This window comes from Geotrypetes seraphini, chromosome 16 (assembly GCF_902459505.1).
Source record: "Geotrypetes seraphini chromosome 16, aGeoSer1.1, whole genome shotgun sequence".
NCBI lineage: Eukaryota > Metazoa > Chordata > Amphibia > Gymnophiona > Dermophiidae > Geotrypetes > Geotrypetes seraphini.
Window position 1 is genome coordinate 24,191,036 of NC_047099.1, and position 18,453 is coordinate 24,209,488.

Consider the following 18,453-nt stretch of genomic DNA (forward strand, 5'->3'; position numbering starts at 1 on the left):
TTGCCCTGTAAGGGTCATGCATTTGATAAGACTTCCTTTCCGTGGTACAACCAAAGCTGTCACTGTTCCTAGTGGGGCTCACAATCTTTTTTTATTGTTTTTACAGCAATGAAGGGTTAAGTGACTTGCCCAGGGTCACAAGGAGCCGCAGTGAGGACCGAGCCTGGTTCCGCCTGGTTCTCAGATCCACTGGACGACCCATTAGACTAGTCCTTCACTCCGTTAAGCTAATTCATCTCTCACTCTCTCTCCGTCAGGGTTTGCTAAGGATGGGTTGGGGTCATCTTGAAAGGGGAAGAGGTCTGTGTTGGGATGGATGAGGGGGGGTAAGGAGGAGAATTTGGGTATTCCTCCATGCTGCCTCTTGTTTAAATCACTTTAGCAGGAAGAGGAAACAGAATCCCCCCCCCTTTCCCTGCACAGCATCCACCCACATAGAAAGAACCAGATGAGCAAGAGGAAGGGGGAAGGAAGAGCTAATGACAAAAGAAACCTCTGAGCCTCAAGCTCTCCTCCCCTTCCCCCATATGCTACGTAACTCAGGAAGGAAGAGGTGGGCAGCAGAAACTCTCTCCCTTCATCCAAGAAATCAAGCCCCGCTCTTTGCTCTTTGGATTTAGTTCACACCTTATTTTAGTAATTGCTCAAAAAAATTAATGAAGGTAGATAAAGACCACGTGGCCTATCTAATCTGCCCTATATACCTTCCTCTCCAGAACTATGGGAGGGATAGATGAGGTAACTAGAACTGCACACAGTACAAGGTGAACTACATTCAAAAACACTGGGGTATTTTTCCCTGTCCCCGAAGGGCATACACAATCTAAACTGCGTTTCTCGCGGGCTCTCATTAGGGGTCCAAGGCCTGAGAGGTCGCTCAGCTTTATATGGGGGATGGGAGTCGATATACTGTTTTTTCTGGTGTGGTTTACACAATCAAAGTGCAAGTACACCGGGGAGTCCCTCTGGGTAAACCTGGCAAGAGGCAGAGAAAAATGCCTGTATCTAGGTGTGGTATACAGACCCCCAAGAAAACTGGAAGACATGGACGCAGAATTAATTGAAGACATAGAGAATATCACTCTACGAGGAGAAGCTGTACTGCTAGGGGACTTCAATATGCCTGATGGAGACTGGAACTCATTTTCAGCGACAACCAGCGGTAGCAGGAGGCTCTTAACCTCCATAAAGGGAGCACGTCTCAAACAAATGGTAACGGAGCCCACTAGGGCCCAGGCGATCCTCGACCTGGTACTCACCAACGGGGAAAGCGTCTCAGAGGTCTCAGTAGGAGATACGCTAGCCTCCAGCGACCACAACATAGTATGGTTCAACCTTAAAAAAGGCTTCTCTAGATCAAACACGAAAACAAAGGTACTCAATTTCCGGGGCACAGACTTCGCACGCATGGGAGATTTCGTCCATCGGACGCTGCAGGACCAAGCGGAGGCCGATGATGTAGAAGCTAAGTGGTTAACACTGAAATCAACCATACATGAAGCAACTAGCCGCTTCATAAAATCAGTAAATAAACGACAAAGTAACAATAAACCCCAATGGTTCACCGCGGAGATCTCGCACCTCATTAAGGAGAAGAAAAAAGCGTTTCTCTCCTACAAGCGCACGGAGAAAAGAGAGGCAAAGGTAGAATATAGGACCAGGTCTACAGCGGTCAAAATGGCAGTTAGGGAGGCAAAACTTCGAGTGGAAGAAATTCTGGCAAAAACATTAAAAAGGGGTACAAATCCTTCTTCAGGTATATTAGTGACAGAAAAAGGAACACAGGCGGGATAGTACGCCTTAAAAGACCGGACGGAAGTTACATGGAAGCAGATTCCGATAAAGCCGAACTACTGAATGAATACTTCTGCTCAGTCTTCACCTGTGAGGCACCGGGACACGGTCCGCAGTTGAAGGCAACACAAAGCACAGAAGACCCGTTTCAGAATTTTGAGTTCGCACCAGTTGAAGTTTACAGTGAACTGGAAAGACTCAAGGTGAACGAAGCCATGGGACCAGACAATTTGCACCCAAGAGTGCTCAGAGAATTGAGCCATGTCCTGGCGAAACCATTGGCTGAGCTATTCAATCTCTCCCTAAGTAAGGGGAAAGTTCCCCTGGACTGGAAATTAGCTAATGTCGTTCCTCTGCATAAAAAGGGTTGCAGGGCAGAGGCTGCGAATTATAGACCGGTGAGTCTCACATCAATAGTGTGCAAACTCATGGAAACACAAATTAAAAGCAAATTGGACACGATCTTGAATAAAGGGAATCTTCGGGATCCCAGTCAGCATGGATTCACCAAGGGTAGGTCCTGCCAATCCAATCTCATCAGCTCCTGCCAATCCAATCTCATCAGCTTCTTTGACTGGGTAATAAGAAAGTTGGACTTGGGAGAGTCTTTGGACGTCGTGTACCTGGACTTCAGTAAAGCTTTTGACAGTGTCCCACACCGCAGGCTGCTAAGCAAGATGGAATCGATGGGGTTAGGAGAGACACTAACTGCATTGGTCAATGATTGGCTGAGTGGCAGACTTCAGAGGGTGGTGGTTAATGGTACCCTCTCTAAAACATCGGAGGTGACCAGTGGAGTGCCGCAGGACTCAGTCCTGGGTCCACTCCTTTTCAACATATTCATAGGGGATCTGACTCAAGGGCTTCAAGGTAAAATAACACTATTCGCAGATGACGCCAAGCTATGTAATATAGTAAGTGAATGCAGTTTACAGAATTATATGGCACAGGACCTGCTTACATTGGAAAGTTGGTCCTCAACCTGGCAGCTAGGCTTCAATGCTAAGAAATGTAAGGTCATGCACCTTGGAAGCGGAAATCCTTGCAGGACGTACTTCTTGAACGGAGAAACTTTAACTAGGACTTCAGCAGAACGAGATTTAGGAGTAATCATCAGTGCAGACATGAAAACAGCCAATCAAGTGGAGAAGGCTTCATCTAAGGCAAGGCAGATATTGGGTTGTATCAGTTTCGTCAGCCGAAAGCCTGAAGTCATAATGCCGTTGTACAGGGCCATGGCGAGACCTCATCTGGAGTACTGTGTGCAATTCTGGAGGCCACATTACAGTAAAGATGTGCGCAGAATTGAATTGGTTCAGCGGACGGCCACCAGGATGATCTCGGGGCTCAAGGGTCTCTCGTACGAAGAGAGACTGAACAAATTGCAGCTCTACACTCTCGAGGAACATAGGGAGAGGGGAGACATGATCGAAACATTTAAGTACCTCATGGGACATGTCGAAGTGGAAGATGATATTTTCTTTCTCAAGGGACCCTCGGCCACAAGAGGGCACCCGCTCAAACTCAGGGGCGGAAAATTTCATGGCGACACCAGAAAGTATTTCTTCACAGAGAGAGTGGTTGATCATTGGAACAAGCTTCCAGTGCAGGTGATCGAGGCAGACAGCGTGCCAGACTTTAAGAATAAATGGGATACCCATGTGGGATCCCTACGAGGGTCAAGATAAGGAAATTGGGTCATTAGAGCATAGACAGGGGGTGGGTAAGCAGAGTGGGCAGACTTGATGGGCTGTAGCCCTTTTCTGCCGTCATCTTCTATGTTTCTATGTTACATGGAACAATGAAGTGTTAAAAGTGACGTGTCCAGAGTCCCAAGGAGCTGCAGTGGGAACTGAACTCAAAACCTCAGGGTGCGGAGAAAGCTGTTCTAACCACTAGGCCACTCCTCCATTCCTTGCTCTCATGGGGGGGGGGGGAATCTTTTCCTTCCTCTCTCCTTCCTACCTGGTCGGCTCAAGAAACTGCCTACTGCTCAGGCTTCTTCCCGTCAGGGATCCAGTTTCCTGTCACTGTAAGCAACCTTCCTCAGGGTCCATCTTCTGCATGAAATGAATATGGGATCCGATAGAGTTACCAGACTTGTGGATTTACACGGACATGTCCTGAGGACTGTCCAGGCATTCGGACGACTTTTCAAAACCCAGCACATTGTCTGGGTTTTGATAAAACTTCCAGTTTGGGACCGGAAGCAATGCGGTGACATGACATACACGTGTGTCATGTCATTGCGTCACACTTGAGCATGTTTAGAAGCCCCTACTGACGCAGCTTCAAGCACAAGAAGAGGTTGGCAGGAGGGGCTGGGGCGTGACTTGGGTGGAACAGGGCGGGCCTGGGGGGCAGAGCCATGTGTCCAGATTTTACAGTCGTAAAATCTGGCAACCCCAGAAAAGGAGCCTCCCCTGTAAAGGTGAAATGGCCACTTTGGCTCCCCCCCCCCTTTATTTCTGCCATTGGCTAACTTATCAGAGCAAAAAGAAAAAAAAATCTGCCTTGAGAACTATAAGCATCTGAGAGGGCCCCTCCTGAACATTTGGGCCCTAGGCGCTGCCTAGTTTGCCTCTGCCTTAATCCTGCCATGTCTTCGGGTCTGTCATTTTTCTGGGCTTCTGTACACTCTGAAGCTGGCAGCTGTGACTCACCCTGTGTCTACGCGCTCTCTGCAGTGATGCAAGGATGTGTAACCTTCCTGCCCTGGTGATGTAACAGGGCCCTAGAGGAGCCGTGGCTTGGCAGGAGTGGCCCCTAGAGAGCGCTGTGTCTGATCTCTGTTTGCCTGCTGCTTAGTATTCTCCCCTGTGTGGTGAAGGCATTGAAGGGGGGGGGAGGGCCCCTAATAGCAAAATGGAACATAGGCAGTTTGCTAGAGACTAGCGAGGAAGAGCGGCTGTGAGTACGCTGGAGGAGATTCCTTAATGTAATCCCCACATTTGAAAATTGCTCTCAGATCACCCCTCTGTCATCTTCTCTCCAGGCTACATACTAGGTTGCCTACTCCCCTCAGGCTGCTCCAGTTTTGATATTATCCCAGTGGAAGTAAGGTGGGGGTGGGTCATTGTTCTGCTTTATCTACAGGAAATCAACGAGATAATCATAATTACAACATTCTGCTTGCAATGGAACCAGTAACATAGTAAGGGGGGCAATGGGGGTACTGCTCTGAGCACCATCTTGGTGGGGGCACTGGCACCTCTCTGCCCCCCTACTCCATGCTCGCGCCTTCCCTCCCCCCCAAAAAAAAACAACTTCTCTGGCCTGCTTCTTGCGCCAGCCTGGCTCCCCTCTGAAACCACTTCCTGGTCAGGGCCAGGAAGTGATGTCAGAGGGAAAGTCAGGCCAGCAGGGTGAAGGAAGGGTGGGAGCATTGCGTGGTGGGGCGGAAAGGTACCAGCGCCATCCCCCCCCCCCCCAAGAAGGTGCCCGGGGCGGTCTGCCCTCTCTTACTACGCCACTGACAGCTGAGCAGATGCATGCACACACATTCAAAATCGTGGCCCTGGCTCACAGTGACAGGAAAACCCGTGTCCAAAAAAGAGGGGAGCCCCAGCCAGCGTGAACTAAGAATCCTGCAGGAAAACCAGGGGTGCAGAGTCTGTTTTGACCGTGTAAACCTAGTGTCTGTCCCACTTCTACGTAAATGAGTCATAGCCAACCCCTTTTCATAGTGAAGGCATATGTTTCAGGAACTGAAGCCACTCAAGCAGAAAACTGGTACTTAGAAAAATGAATAACACAAAACACGAGGCAGACAGCAGCCCGCCCCGACATATAAAAAAGTTTTACACCACAGATCTCATGTTACAGGAGAGCACAGATTTGAAAGATAAAAACAGCTCTTTTCATTGCTGTCCTTCGTAACTGAGCTGTGCCGTAGGACTTCGGACTTCTCCTAAACACCCATAACCATTATACACAATTCAGTCACTGTACTGGAAGCTGCCCCGCCTCGAAACACAGAAGTACAAGGGCCATGATTTGTCCTCTGCAGGACCAGAGCATTCGAGCTGCTGTTTACCAGCCTGATCAAAGGTCATTCTGGAGAAGTGAGGGGGAGGCCTTATTCTAACCAGAGAAACCAGCAGAAAACCACTCTAAGAGAACAGCCAGCAGGAGTGCTGGAGATTTGCTGAGTTCACAAAAGCCCCATCCCATCACCGTGCGAAGTAGTTCTGTGGGTAGGGAGAGGCAGGGTTCCCTCCCCAGTGAGCTGACAATAACAGCTTCAAATTCAAGCGGGGGGGGGGGGTGGCGCAGGAGAGGCTCAAAGGGTACACGGGGAGCTGGTAATTGGGCCGCAATCTAACTTATATTAATTTTAAATCTTTCTCTCAAAAACAGAAGCCTGCTCGACTTTATTACAAATGAAGATCCAAGGGAGACGAAAGGGTCTTTGAGAAGAGCAGTTGGTGGGCCAGATAATTTCACTCCGGTCCCTGAGCGGGTCCTGCCTCAGCACTTTCTCCTGGCTCCCTAAGAACAGCTGTACTTTGCTCTCAGCTTTCAAAGGCCTGAAGGGGCTGAGAAACAGGCAAACGACGACTCCTCCTCCTCCCTGCCCCTAGAACAAACAGGCAGGCACCGCCCCTGGAAGGGGTTACATAGGGTAAAGCAGCCAGGAGCAGGGCCCCAGCCCCTGCATGCAGTGCTCTCACAGCTATAAAACCTCCTCCATCTGCCTTGCTGCATCACAGGACGCAGAGATCAGACTCACTCCAAGTGCTCCTATCCCTTTCTATCTCACTGCCTCACGTGGCGTAGGGACCACAGAACTCCCCCCCCCCCCCCACACACCCAGCGTTCCCATTTCCTCTATCTTACTGGATCACATGGCGCCGAGAACAGACCCTTTCAGGGCGAAGAGAAAGGAATGTCTGGCCATGATCCGTTTCATTGTATCGCAGGGTGCAAGGACCTAAGAACTATCCTTCAGGCATTCTCCTGCCCCTTCTGTCTCTGTACATTTCCATCCCTTCAGTTTCATTGGATGTCAGTGAGGCAGGAATAAAGTGAGGGACTGCCGTGTTTACAGGTTGGGACTGGGACTCTTCTGGCGTGGAGTGTGACCGAGGCCTGTAACTTGATTCTGAACAGCTTTGGTCTTTTAAGCATCTTGGAAGCCTGTTTGCATGAAAGGCTGTTATTGCATCCTGGGTTCTTCTGACTGCCCCCGCCCCCCCATCTTCCTCCTCCCCAATGGTATCGTCTGATCTAGATGAAAACTTTCACATAGCAGATTGCTACGATTAAGAATCATGGCCCATAATTTTCAGCATACCACTCAGATCATAAAGACCCTAGGTCTGCCATGTGAGTTCAAATGGTCCTTTGCCTTCTGCCTCCCCAGGAAAGAACTGCCAATATAACTACCAGCAGTTAACACAAACCAATGGAAGGAGAACACGGTGTCTCCCCTCCCTCTTTCCCTCTCTCTTATCCATTTAACACAATAACCAAATACAACTGGTAAAACCTGTCCCATGAAGGTAGATCTAAGACCTGTAACAGAAGAGAAGGTGGGATGGAGGGCAGACCAAAAAAAAAAAAAAAAAGAGAAAGGCACACACGAAGAGTTGGGAAGCGGCATACCTTAGGGGGAGATAGAGAAGTAGGGTCGTGGCCCCCAGCGCTGGCCTGGAGAGGGGGGAGCATTACCAGCTTTGAGTTCAGTGGGGGATGCATAGGTGAAGAAACGCAGCCATAAGGTTGGGACCAGCAGCAACCACTTGGGCTAATGGGGGTGAGAAAGATGACGGCAGGCGTGATGAAGGAAGGGGAGAAGCTGACTGATGGGGAATTGACTGAGAAAGGGGGAAAAGGTGTGTGTGAGTGTGGGGGGGGGGGAACTGGCTGAGGGGTTGACTTCACATGGGAGGAGGGGTGTGAATGAGTGGTGGATGGGAGAAATGGAGCCGGGAAGGCACAGTATGGAGAAGAGAAACTGAGGGGTAAGAGGGAAGATGGTCTAATGGGCAACTGGTTGTTTGGGGGACAGGATGCTGGAAGAGTAAATGTAAAGATGAGATCACCAGTAAGGGAGGAAAGAGGGGATGTGAGGAGACAGAGAGGAAAGAGGAGCTAGGGTAATCAGTTCACTAAAAAGAAAAGGGAGAAAGAGAAGATAAAAAAACAGAGTAAGGAAGGAAAAATACCCGGAGAAGGATGCGGGCAAAGCTGGAGTTAAGACTGGGCACAGGGCGGAAATTGACAAAGCCCATCTGCAAGCTACAGAATGCCTCCTTCAGCTAAGGCATTGGAGGCCTGAGCAACTGAGACATGGAGGCTTGAGACATGGAGCAACTGAGACATGGAGGCCTGAGACATGGAGCAACTGAGACATGGAGGCCTGAGACATGGAGGCCTAGAGCAACTGCCCTGGTCGTACCTTCACGAAGGGCAGAGAAGCGAAAAAGGAATTAAAATATAAAACAAAGGTAATAGCATAGGTAAAGAGGAAAAAAAAGTTAAAGAAAGGAGAGAAACATGAAGCAGGAAAGGATTTTCGGAAAATAAATCAGAAAAAGATCAACAACGTGAAAATGGAGAAGAGACTGAAAACGCCAGAATAAAAAAAAGACAAACAGCAGGAGCAAAATAATTTTCTTAAATCAGTGTGATTGTTGTCTTCATTGAGATAAATATGAATGTTGGATGTCGTAGTCTCTCGAGACTACGACGGGAGCTCACGGCAGCCATTTCCTATTGGCGATCTGCACGGGGCAAGAGCGTTGGAAGATCACTCCTGCCTTGAAAGCCCGCTAGACCACCAGATAAGGCCGGGTTGCTGGGGGGAAGGCGGGGAAGGTCCGAAATAAAGTTTGGGGGGGTTTTCCCACCTTAAAAAAAAAATCGCGAATAACCAAATCCGCGGATGCTGAAACCACGGATTCGGAGGGGGAAGTGTAGTGTGCATTTCAAAAGAGGGCATGGCCACAGGAGGGACATTTTCAGAATTTAAGTGTGATGTCATAGTCATTTACACGACTAACCACCATTAGTATTTATATCAGGTTCAAACAGATGTAAATGTCACACTCAAACATAAGGCATCAGATCCACTTTAAGCTAATATTCCCAACATCTGTGGCTGCCATTTAAAGAATTTCCCCTGATATACCTTCTCTCTATCCCATACCTGCTCCTTCCACCTGTATTTACTGCAACTTGCTTCTCTCAGGTCTTCTGCTCAGCCATTCCTCTCCCAGCTTCAATCCATTCAAAATTCTGCTGCATGCCTTATATTCCACGAAAGCTACCTTATTCACATTACCCCTCTCCTCAAGTCACTTCACTGACTCACCATCCATTCCCGAATACAGTTCAGACTCCTCTTACTGACTTACAAGTACATTCACTCTGCAGCCCCTCCAATATCTCTCCTCAAGTATCTCCGTTCATCGGATAAGTCCCTTCTATCTGTACCCTTCTCCTCCACTGCCAACTCCAGACTCCGTCCATTTTATTTTGCTGCACCATTTGCCTGGAATCATTATGTTAGGCTTCGTCTTTAGCAGTATTCAAATCCAAGCTAAAAGCCCTTTTTTTTTTAGGTTGCTTCAACTGCTAACTCACACTCGCCATAATGTTGTACCTATGTCCATTCTATAACTCTCTACAATAAACTCCCCAACCTCTTTATACCCTGTCTGTCCAAATTACCATATATACTCGAATATAAGATGAAATTTGGGGGCTAAAAAATGTCCCAAAAATGGAGGTCTCATCTTATGTTTGGGTCAGCGATCACCCACCCTCCTCCTGGACTTGTTGCAGGTCTCCGCCAGCCTTCCATATGACCTGGTGGGCCAGGACAAGTCCTGGCTGACTCTGACAATTTTTTTTACCTCCCTCCCTGCCTCTCCCCCCTCACGTGTACGTTTTTGAATCCCTGGTGGGCCAGCAGTGTACCAGGCAGGAGCGAGCTTTCCACACTCCTGTCCCACGCTGAGCTCCTCTGAATGGCTGCTGCGAGTTCTTGTGATCCAGCGGTGTACTGGGGAGGAGTGAGCTTTTTGCGCTCCTGCTTGGTGCTGAGCCACTTGCTGAATGGCAGGCACCAGTTCTCACGGGATTCGTGAGAACTGGTGTAAGCCATTCAGGAGTGCTCAGGGCCGGGCAGGAGCACAAAAAGCTTACTCCTGCCTCATACACCACTGAGCCGCGAGAACTCAAGGCAGCCATTCAGGAAGGGGCTCACATGGGGCAGCAGTGCAGTAAGCTCGCTTCTGCCCGGTACACTGCTGGACCACCAGGGATTCAAAAAGGTATGTGTGTGGGGGGGAGGGGGTGGTGGGAGCTGGAGAGAAGTAAAAAAATTATCAGAGTCAGCTGGGACAGGAGGGATCCCTCCTTTCCCGACCTACCAGGTCCTACTGGACCACCAGGTCATACGGCAAGCTAGGTGGAAGCCTACAGGACATTGGGAGAGAGGGGGAATAGAGTACAGGGCAGGGAGGGTGGGACAGAGTGAAGAGCTTGGCAGGGAGGGAGGGGGAACAGGGTGCAAAGCCTGGCAGAGCGCATGAATATTACCTCCCCCCCCTGCTTATATTCAAGTCAACCTTTTTTTTCTCCTTTTTTTTTGGAGGGGGAAAGAATACTTCAACTTATATTTGGATCGTCTTATATTCGAGTATATACGGTAGATTGTAAGCTCTTCTATAACATGTTAAAAGTATAGTGCTGCGTACACCTTTCGACACTATAAAAATGATAAATAATAGTATCACTGAAGCCAGAAGCTTACAATCAGAACTCAGACTGTGTTGCATATAGGGTCAGTTTCTTGGGGTTTTGATTTCAATTTTTTGTCTGCACGCTTGAAACTTTTGGATCGCAAATTCTATATACAGCGCCATAAGCTGTACACGCAAATATCTTACAGGCCGTGCTGAGGTGGAGGAAGATATATTTTTCCTTACAGGTCCCACTGCAACAAGAGGACATCCGCTCAAACTCAAGGGCGGGAGACTTCATGGCGACATCAGGAAGTACTTCTTCACCGAAAGGGTGGTTGATCGATGGAATGGTCTTCCACGTCAGGTAGTTGAAGCCAGCAACGTGCTCGACTTCAAGAAATGATGGGATAAACATGTGGGTTCACTCCGGGGAAATGCTTAGGGGAGGGTTCTTTTAGGCAGCCAATCTGTGCACGCAACTTAACTGCTTAACCAGCCTAACTGACGCCAATAATTGGCAATTCACACATCATGGCCGACACTAATTCGAATTAAACGCACAACTTGGTAGGTTCATTCTACAAAATGGTGCACGTCAGTTCTATGGCGACTCTGGGAAGGGGGGCAAGGCCGAACTGTGGGTGCTCCTATAAGTTAAACACACTCATGCAGAATACGCCTTGGCCTAAATGGGTGCGCCTGAAATGACGATATTCACTGGCGCCAAAGTGCTATTCTATGAGCCGCGCACAACTTTTATAGAACTGTGCTGTCCTTCTGGTCAGCGTCAATTTTTCTGGATCTGTATCATTTATTTATTTCAAACATTTATAGCCCGTAAATCCAAAATCTGTGTGGGTAACAGCGATACACACATAATTAAAACAAAACCCAACAAATCATGATAAAATGACAATATGCAACCGTGGAACCTATATCTTAAAGAAGATAAGGTCTTCTACTTCCAATCAAAACTTCAGAATCCTTATTGGAAAATATTTCAATCAAATCTATTCCAATTCAAATGGACACAAAAATCAAACTATTAGGCGTCATCATTGACAGGGATCTTACCTTCCACGATCATATAAGTTCAGTCGTAAAAATCTGTTTTTTCAAACTACGTATCATTCGGTCCTTACTTTCTGTCCTAGAGACCGATTCAATCATTATTCTGATACACTCCTTAGTTATCTCCCATTTAGATTATTGTAACTCGCTTTTCAATGGTCTCCCTCAAAAAGAAATACGACGCCTTCAACTAATACAAAACACTGCAATAAAACTTATTTATAAAATAGGCAAATACGACCATGTCACTCCTCTTCTAAAAAAAGCACATCGGCTCCCCATCACTCACCGTATTACCTATAAAATCATCTTACTTTCCTTTAAAATAAAACTCTCTCACCTGCCCTCATTTCTAGATAAACTTCTCATACTCCAATGTTCCCCACGCACTCTAAGGCCAACTGACCAAAAACTTCTCTTTATTCCCTCCATAAAAGATTTTTACTATACACGAAAATTAAATTTTGCAGTAACTGCTCCAACCTTATGGAACTCTCTTCCACAGCAACTCCGCGATGAACAACATCTAGATAAATTTAAGATAGGCCTAAAAACCTTCTTATTCTGTGACGCATTTGCCAGTGCATAGACTTATCTTCTTTCCTTCCCTTTCCAGCAACCAACCGCTTTAATAAAGCGACCCCACCTTATATGTTTTATCCCAATCCCACTATCTCCTTTTTCTTCTTAATTATGTAACTCTTCCCCTCCTCCCCCATCTACCCTCACGTTCTAGTTTGTCTTGTTAATATTATTCATGTTTGCACTATATATTTAATATACCAATTATTTTATCTTTAATTTTTACCTTTCCTATCTTTTAATTTTATTGTTAACCGGCCAGATATTTGTTTGATGGTCGGTATATTAAAATTAATAAACTTGAAACTTGTCAGATAATTGCTAAACGACAAAACTGCCCAGACTTGAGAAGGCCGGTCCGAAAAAATAGGCTTTCAAACTTTTCCGAAATGCCAAGAAATTAGACGAATTGATCCTGGAACAGAATTCCATAGTAGAGGTTCAGCCACCTGGAACATTCGAGATCGATTTACAGCTTTGGTGATGGATCAAATTGGGGGAACAACCAAAAGGTCTCTACTTTACGGAGAGGGTAGTGGATGCCTGGAATGCGCTCCCGAGAGAGGTGGTGGAGAGGAAAACGGTGACTGAGTTCAAAGAAACGTGGGATGAACACAGAGGATCTAGAATCAGAAAATAATAGTAATTATTGAACTAAGGCCAGTACTGGGCAGACTTGCACGGTCTGAGTCTGTATATGGCCGTTTGGGCTGGGGAGGGCTTCAATGGCTGGGAGGGTGTAGATGGGCTGGAGTCGGTTTTGACGGAGATTTCGGCAGTTGGAACCCAAGCACAGTACCGGGTAGAGCTTTGGATCCTTACCCAGAAATAGCTAAGAAGAAAAAATTTAAAAAATTTAAATTGAATCAGGTTGGACAGACTGGATGGACCATTCGGGTCTTTATCTGTCATCATCTACTATGTTACTATGTAACCTGTGATCGTAGTGGGCGGCAAGGCACATATGCCGGCAATAAAGAGGCAATCACTTTAGGCAGTTAGGTACAGATTTAAATTGAATTGTATTCTCCATATATCAGACAACCAGTTAGTATGGGTGTGACATGAGAATAGCTGGGCAATCTGGCTATTATCCTAGCAGCCCTTCTCGTAATATTTGGTGAGGGTCTGTGTATGATATGCGAGGGTCTCTACATTTATCATGTAGCATCTATGACAAGATCTGTAGTTGTCTGGTTTGTTGCTTCTCCAAGTAGGAGGTGTACTGGTGTTCCGGGATCCAATGAAATTTTGGAAGCGCCTGTCTTTTTTAGGCAAGGTTGTTGCTGTTTTGAGTTCATCAGAGTTAGGGCTGTTATGGTGTGGTACGCTTGCTCTTCTGGGACCCAACTAACCGGCAGCTTGTCACATTCTCCGAAATCCCTCGTTTCAATGGTGCGAAAAGGAAAAAGCCTACATTGCGCGAATGGGGGTGGGGTAGGGTGTTTTGCAATATCACGTTAGCTTACCCACTCTGTCCCCTTGAATATTTCAGTGGCAGCATCAACAACCCAAGAATGATGTAAAAGGGGTAAAAAAAGATCACACACTCCCCTTTGAATTGCTACTTTCTATGACTTTCTCCCTTTCTCCCTCTTTCTTGGAATTCCTCAAACCCTAATACCACCAGATCCTCCCACAAATTAAAACTATCCTTCCCCTCGCTAAAAGGCATTTCCCACACAGGAAAGCTAGGGACCTCCCTCCACTTCAAAATCACTGAGCTCTGGAACAACCTTACCTCCCCTCTTCGGAACTTGAGCTCTCTCCAAGTTTTCCGCAAACATCTGAAAACCTGGCTTTTCTCAAAAAATGTGAGTCTCCCTCCAACTTAGGAATCAAGGAAACTCTTATATCTTGGCATCCCAAGTCCTCTAAATTTTCTTCACACTTCTACCTCTAACCCTCTGTTGTAGTTCCTTCCTATTTCTCCTACTGTAAACCGCGTCGAGCTCTACGAACGTGGAGATGATGCGGTATACAAACCTAAGGATTAGATTAGACTATAAATTGTTATGAGGAAGACCAGAGGGGATGGGACACGCAAATACGCAAATGCAAGTATTGGTTCTCGTGTGCCAGAAACTCAAGGTATAGCAAACAGAGCCAATGACAGACACACCTCACGGGGAAATTACAAACACAGCCATGCCTGGGCCTGCCAAACCTCGAGTGCTGGATCCAGCATGCCAGTGAAACCCACGATAGGGATATGGAGCAGCAGGGACATCGGATGTGAATCCAGCTACTCGTACACCTCATCCCCCCCTTTCCCGGGCCACCTCTCCTAAAACATGCCTCAAAAGATAAGAGACAGCCATCCAGCAAGCCGCCACCGCATGAGGTAGGACAGAAAAAGCAGGCACTTGTGAGCAGAATTTCATAAATGGCGACCAGAGTTAGCCGCCAGGACGACCCTAGTATTCTATAAAAGGACACTGCGTAGAGCGCGCCATTTACAGACTACTCATTCAGCGCGGATTTCATACCTAACTTTGGACACCAGCAGTTGGACACTGTACTAACGTCTGGGAATGTCCCCCCCCCCCCACAGCAACGCCCCTTTGGAGTTGCATGCTGTGATATTTAGGTGCAGCTTTTATAGAACAGCGCATATGGCAGAGGCGCACGGAACTCCGAATTGTTGCCAATTAACATCGGTTGACTGTTGACGTCAATTGGCAACCTATATAGACTCTGGAAGTACGTCCTCCACTGCTGTGCGTATGTGTTCCAAGTTTATGGTTTGAGAGGCTGTGAAACTTGCTTTGCTGTTGCCTAAGCTGTTTGTGACGCTTGCATCATTGTCTTAGGCACTGTCCTGCTGCAATTGGTGTGTGACAAAGTTGGAGGCAGGGGTGTGTGTGAGTGTGATTTGCATTGATTTCTACTATATCTGGTGTGTGGTAAGAATGTGTGCATGGCTTGCACTGCTGTGGGATGACTGTTGTGCAATCCCTAGTATTTGGTAAGGGTGTGGGAGTGTCAAGATGAACCTTGTGTGTGGCAAGAGGGTGTATATGTGGTAAGCACGCTGTTGTGCTGTACTTGGTATGTGGAGAGAAAAAGGATGTTGTGTATGTGTCTGTATGCAGTAAGAACTACTGTTGCTTGTTTTGTACTTTGCTGGAAAAGAGTGTGTGCCATGCATTGCTGTTGCACATGCGAATGTGTTTGACATGCGTTGCTGTTGCACATGCAAGTGTGTATGTCATGTGTTGCTGTTGCACATACGAGTGTGTATATCATGCGTTCTGTTGCATGTGTGAGTGTGTATGTCATGCATTGCTGTTGCGCATTCAAGTGTGTATGTCATGCGTTGCTGTTGCACATATGAGTGTGTTTGACATGCATTGCTGTTGCACATACAAGTGTGCATGTCACGTGTTGCTGTTGCACATGCGAGTGTGTATGTCATGCGTTGCTGTTGCACATATGAGTGTGTTTGACATGCATTGCTGTTGCACATACAAGTGTGCATGTCACGTGTTGCTGTTGCACATGCGAGTGTGTATGTCATGCGTTGCTGTTGCACATGTGAGTGTGTTTGATATGCATTGCTGTTGCACATGCGAGTGTGCAGGTCATGCGTTGCTGTTGCACATGTGAGTGTGTTTGACATGCATTGCTGTTGCACATACAAGTGTGTATGTCATGCGTTGCTGTTGCACATGTGAGTGTGTTTGATATGCATTGCTGTTGCACATGCGAGTGTGCAGGTCATGCGTTGCTGTTGCACATGTGAGTGTGTTTGACATGCATTGCTGTTGCACATACAAGTGTGCATGTCACGTGTTGCTGTTGCACATGCGAGTGTGTATGTCATGCGTTGCTGTTGCACATGTGAGTGTGTTTGATATGCATTGCTGTTGCACATGCGAGTGTGCAGGTCATGCGTTGTTGTTGCACATGTGAGTGTGTGTCATGCATTGCTGTTGCACATGTGTGTGCATGAGTAGCATGCATTGCTGTTGCACACATGAGATGTATTGCTACATGCATGCATGTGTGTGTATCAGCTTGTACTGCCTTTACCTTGTCTGAGGTGTAACAGCATTTGGGGTTGTGCATGTGTAGCTTCTACTAGCTGCTACCCATGCAGCATCTGCTCTGTAAGCGCATAAAGTTTGCATCACTGCACCAGTTCAGCGAGTGGGGCAGCTTCCAAAAAGGCCGGGAGACAACTTGTACAGTTCAGCAGTTACAGTTACAGCAGAACTGCATAAGGGATAGTAACTTCCAGACAGCAGCAGTTATAACCCTAAACAGGAAGGCAGGGGGGCCACACTGTGGCAGTTACAACTCTAATTACTTTACTGGGCAGATTAGAGGGTCCATTTTGGTCTTTATCTTGCCATCATGTACCAAGTTACTAGGTGAGTTCTTTGCTGCTGAACCTGTTTGACCTGTCCTGTGGTGGGGATCTGTGTGTGCTGGAAGCTTGTGCTGTTGCCAAACCTGCTGTCGGGTTCTGTTGTCGGGGCGTAAGGGGAAGCTTGCATTGCTCTTTTTCCTGCATGACAAGGGGTGGTGGTGGTGGAATCAGTGGTATAGTGAAGGGGGAGGGGTGGTGGAATGCTCCAGGCGCTGGCACCTCTCCGCCCTTGAGCTCTCCCTTCCCCCATACCTCTTTAAATCTTCGTACAGCGTGAGCAACTTCTCAGGTCTGCGGCTCGCACTGGCTCCCCCCCCCCCTCTGAAATCACTTCTGGGTTGTGGGGCCAGGAAGTGACATCCGAGGGAAAGTCAACGCTGGCTCAAGCAGCAAACCGGACAAGCTGCTTGCGCTGGCCAAGTTTGAACGAGGAACAGAGGGGGAAGGGTGCGAGCGTGATGTGTTGGGCGGGGAAGGAGGGCGGGCGGAGAGGAGGGCACAGGGGCAGCTACCATCCTGGATGCCTTCTACCCTCACTACGCCACTGGGCGGAATTATTGCACTGCAATGTGTGGTAGTGCTCTTGGTGGGGGGGGGGGGGTGAGCGGGGGTTGCTAGGTCAGGAGTAATATACCAAAAGCAACTAGCTGAATCCGGAAACGGCAGCCCAGGACACCCACAAACTTTACGCTCTGAAACTAAGAAGTGTCTGGCTTCCCTTGTCCAGCAGGACTGGCGTCACAGTGATTGCTCTCACCCTGTAATGGCAGCTTTGTTTATGGTTTCCTTTACATGCCGGAAGCCTCCGGAATCAGGCACTCGCTCCCCGGGGTCACCCTGGCTCATCCCCTCCCCCCCTCTCTTGCTTTGGAGTCAAAAGCTTCCCAGAATCCTTCCACCAGTTGCTGCCAAGCACACGGAGAGAGCACCAACGGCAAGCCAGATAAGACCTCCTTCCACCTGAAACCTAATCCTTAACTCTGCCTTCAGCAGCTCTGCCCAGTAACACACCAGGACATAAAGGGACTCGCCAAGATGTCAGAGGCGCAAGAGTCGGGGCCTGAGCTGGGGTTTAGAACTAAGACAGAAAGAGGGCAAAGCAGTTTGCACCCACCCCGGTCACACACAGAATCACCGACAGCACTGGGGGTTAGGATGCACCACAAGGTCACTGGCTGGCACCAGTCTGCTAAATTCCGTTGGTCCATATCACATGATGCACGACTCCTCCTCCTCTCCCCCCCCCATACATACACACACAGCAATTGCGCTGGGCCATCACCCCCAGTTCCTCGAGATGCCCACTTCTCTCAGCCACAGTTGAAATTTATTACATCGCCCAAAACATAAAAGAACCCTCCCCCCGTCCCTGTTCCCCCAACAGATACCCATCCTACCCCTAACTTCCTCTGCTTGCCCTTTCCCACCTGTACTTCCAGTAACAACCAGGCATCAGTCTTGCATAATACCTTGGGAGAGGGGGGAGGAGCAAGAGCGATATAAGGCCTTCCCTCCCCCAGTAAAGCTAGACAACACCTGTATGGTACTCATATCTGCCCACCACCTACTTTAGCAATTCCCCACCCAAGAAACCAGGGAATTAAATCCTGCCTATATATCTTGTGAACTCAGGTACCTGCAAACTAATCTCTTCGGGGAAGATACTCCTTGCCTGGGTTGAAGACGTGTGATCAGCAGCGAAATATTAAGCAAATTAAATATTCCACCTTCCCCCCCCCCAGTGCCTGACTCTCACCATCATCGCCGAATCTGCTCCATCTCCACCAAATCCTTCCTCAAGACTGCACGCACTGGTTCACCTACCAAGGGAATACACCGTGGGGGCGCAGGAATCTACCTCCCCATGCTCCCCAATAGTGACAGGAGCAAGTATACTCAGCCTCTGTCCCTACATAAGAATGGAGCTCAGAAAAA

General features: G+C 47.9%; 1 protein-coding gene across 6 annotated transcripts in view; it reads right to left on the reverse strand.

The window, feature by feature from the left end:
• Positions 1-18,453, reverse strand: part of KDM6B (lysine demethylase 6B) — a 236,655-nt gene that overhangs the window by 113,797 nt on the left and 104,405 nt on the right. The window lies entirely within an intron of this gene.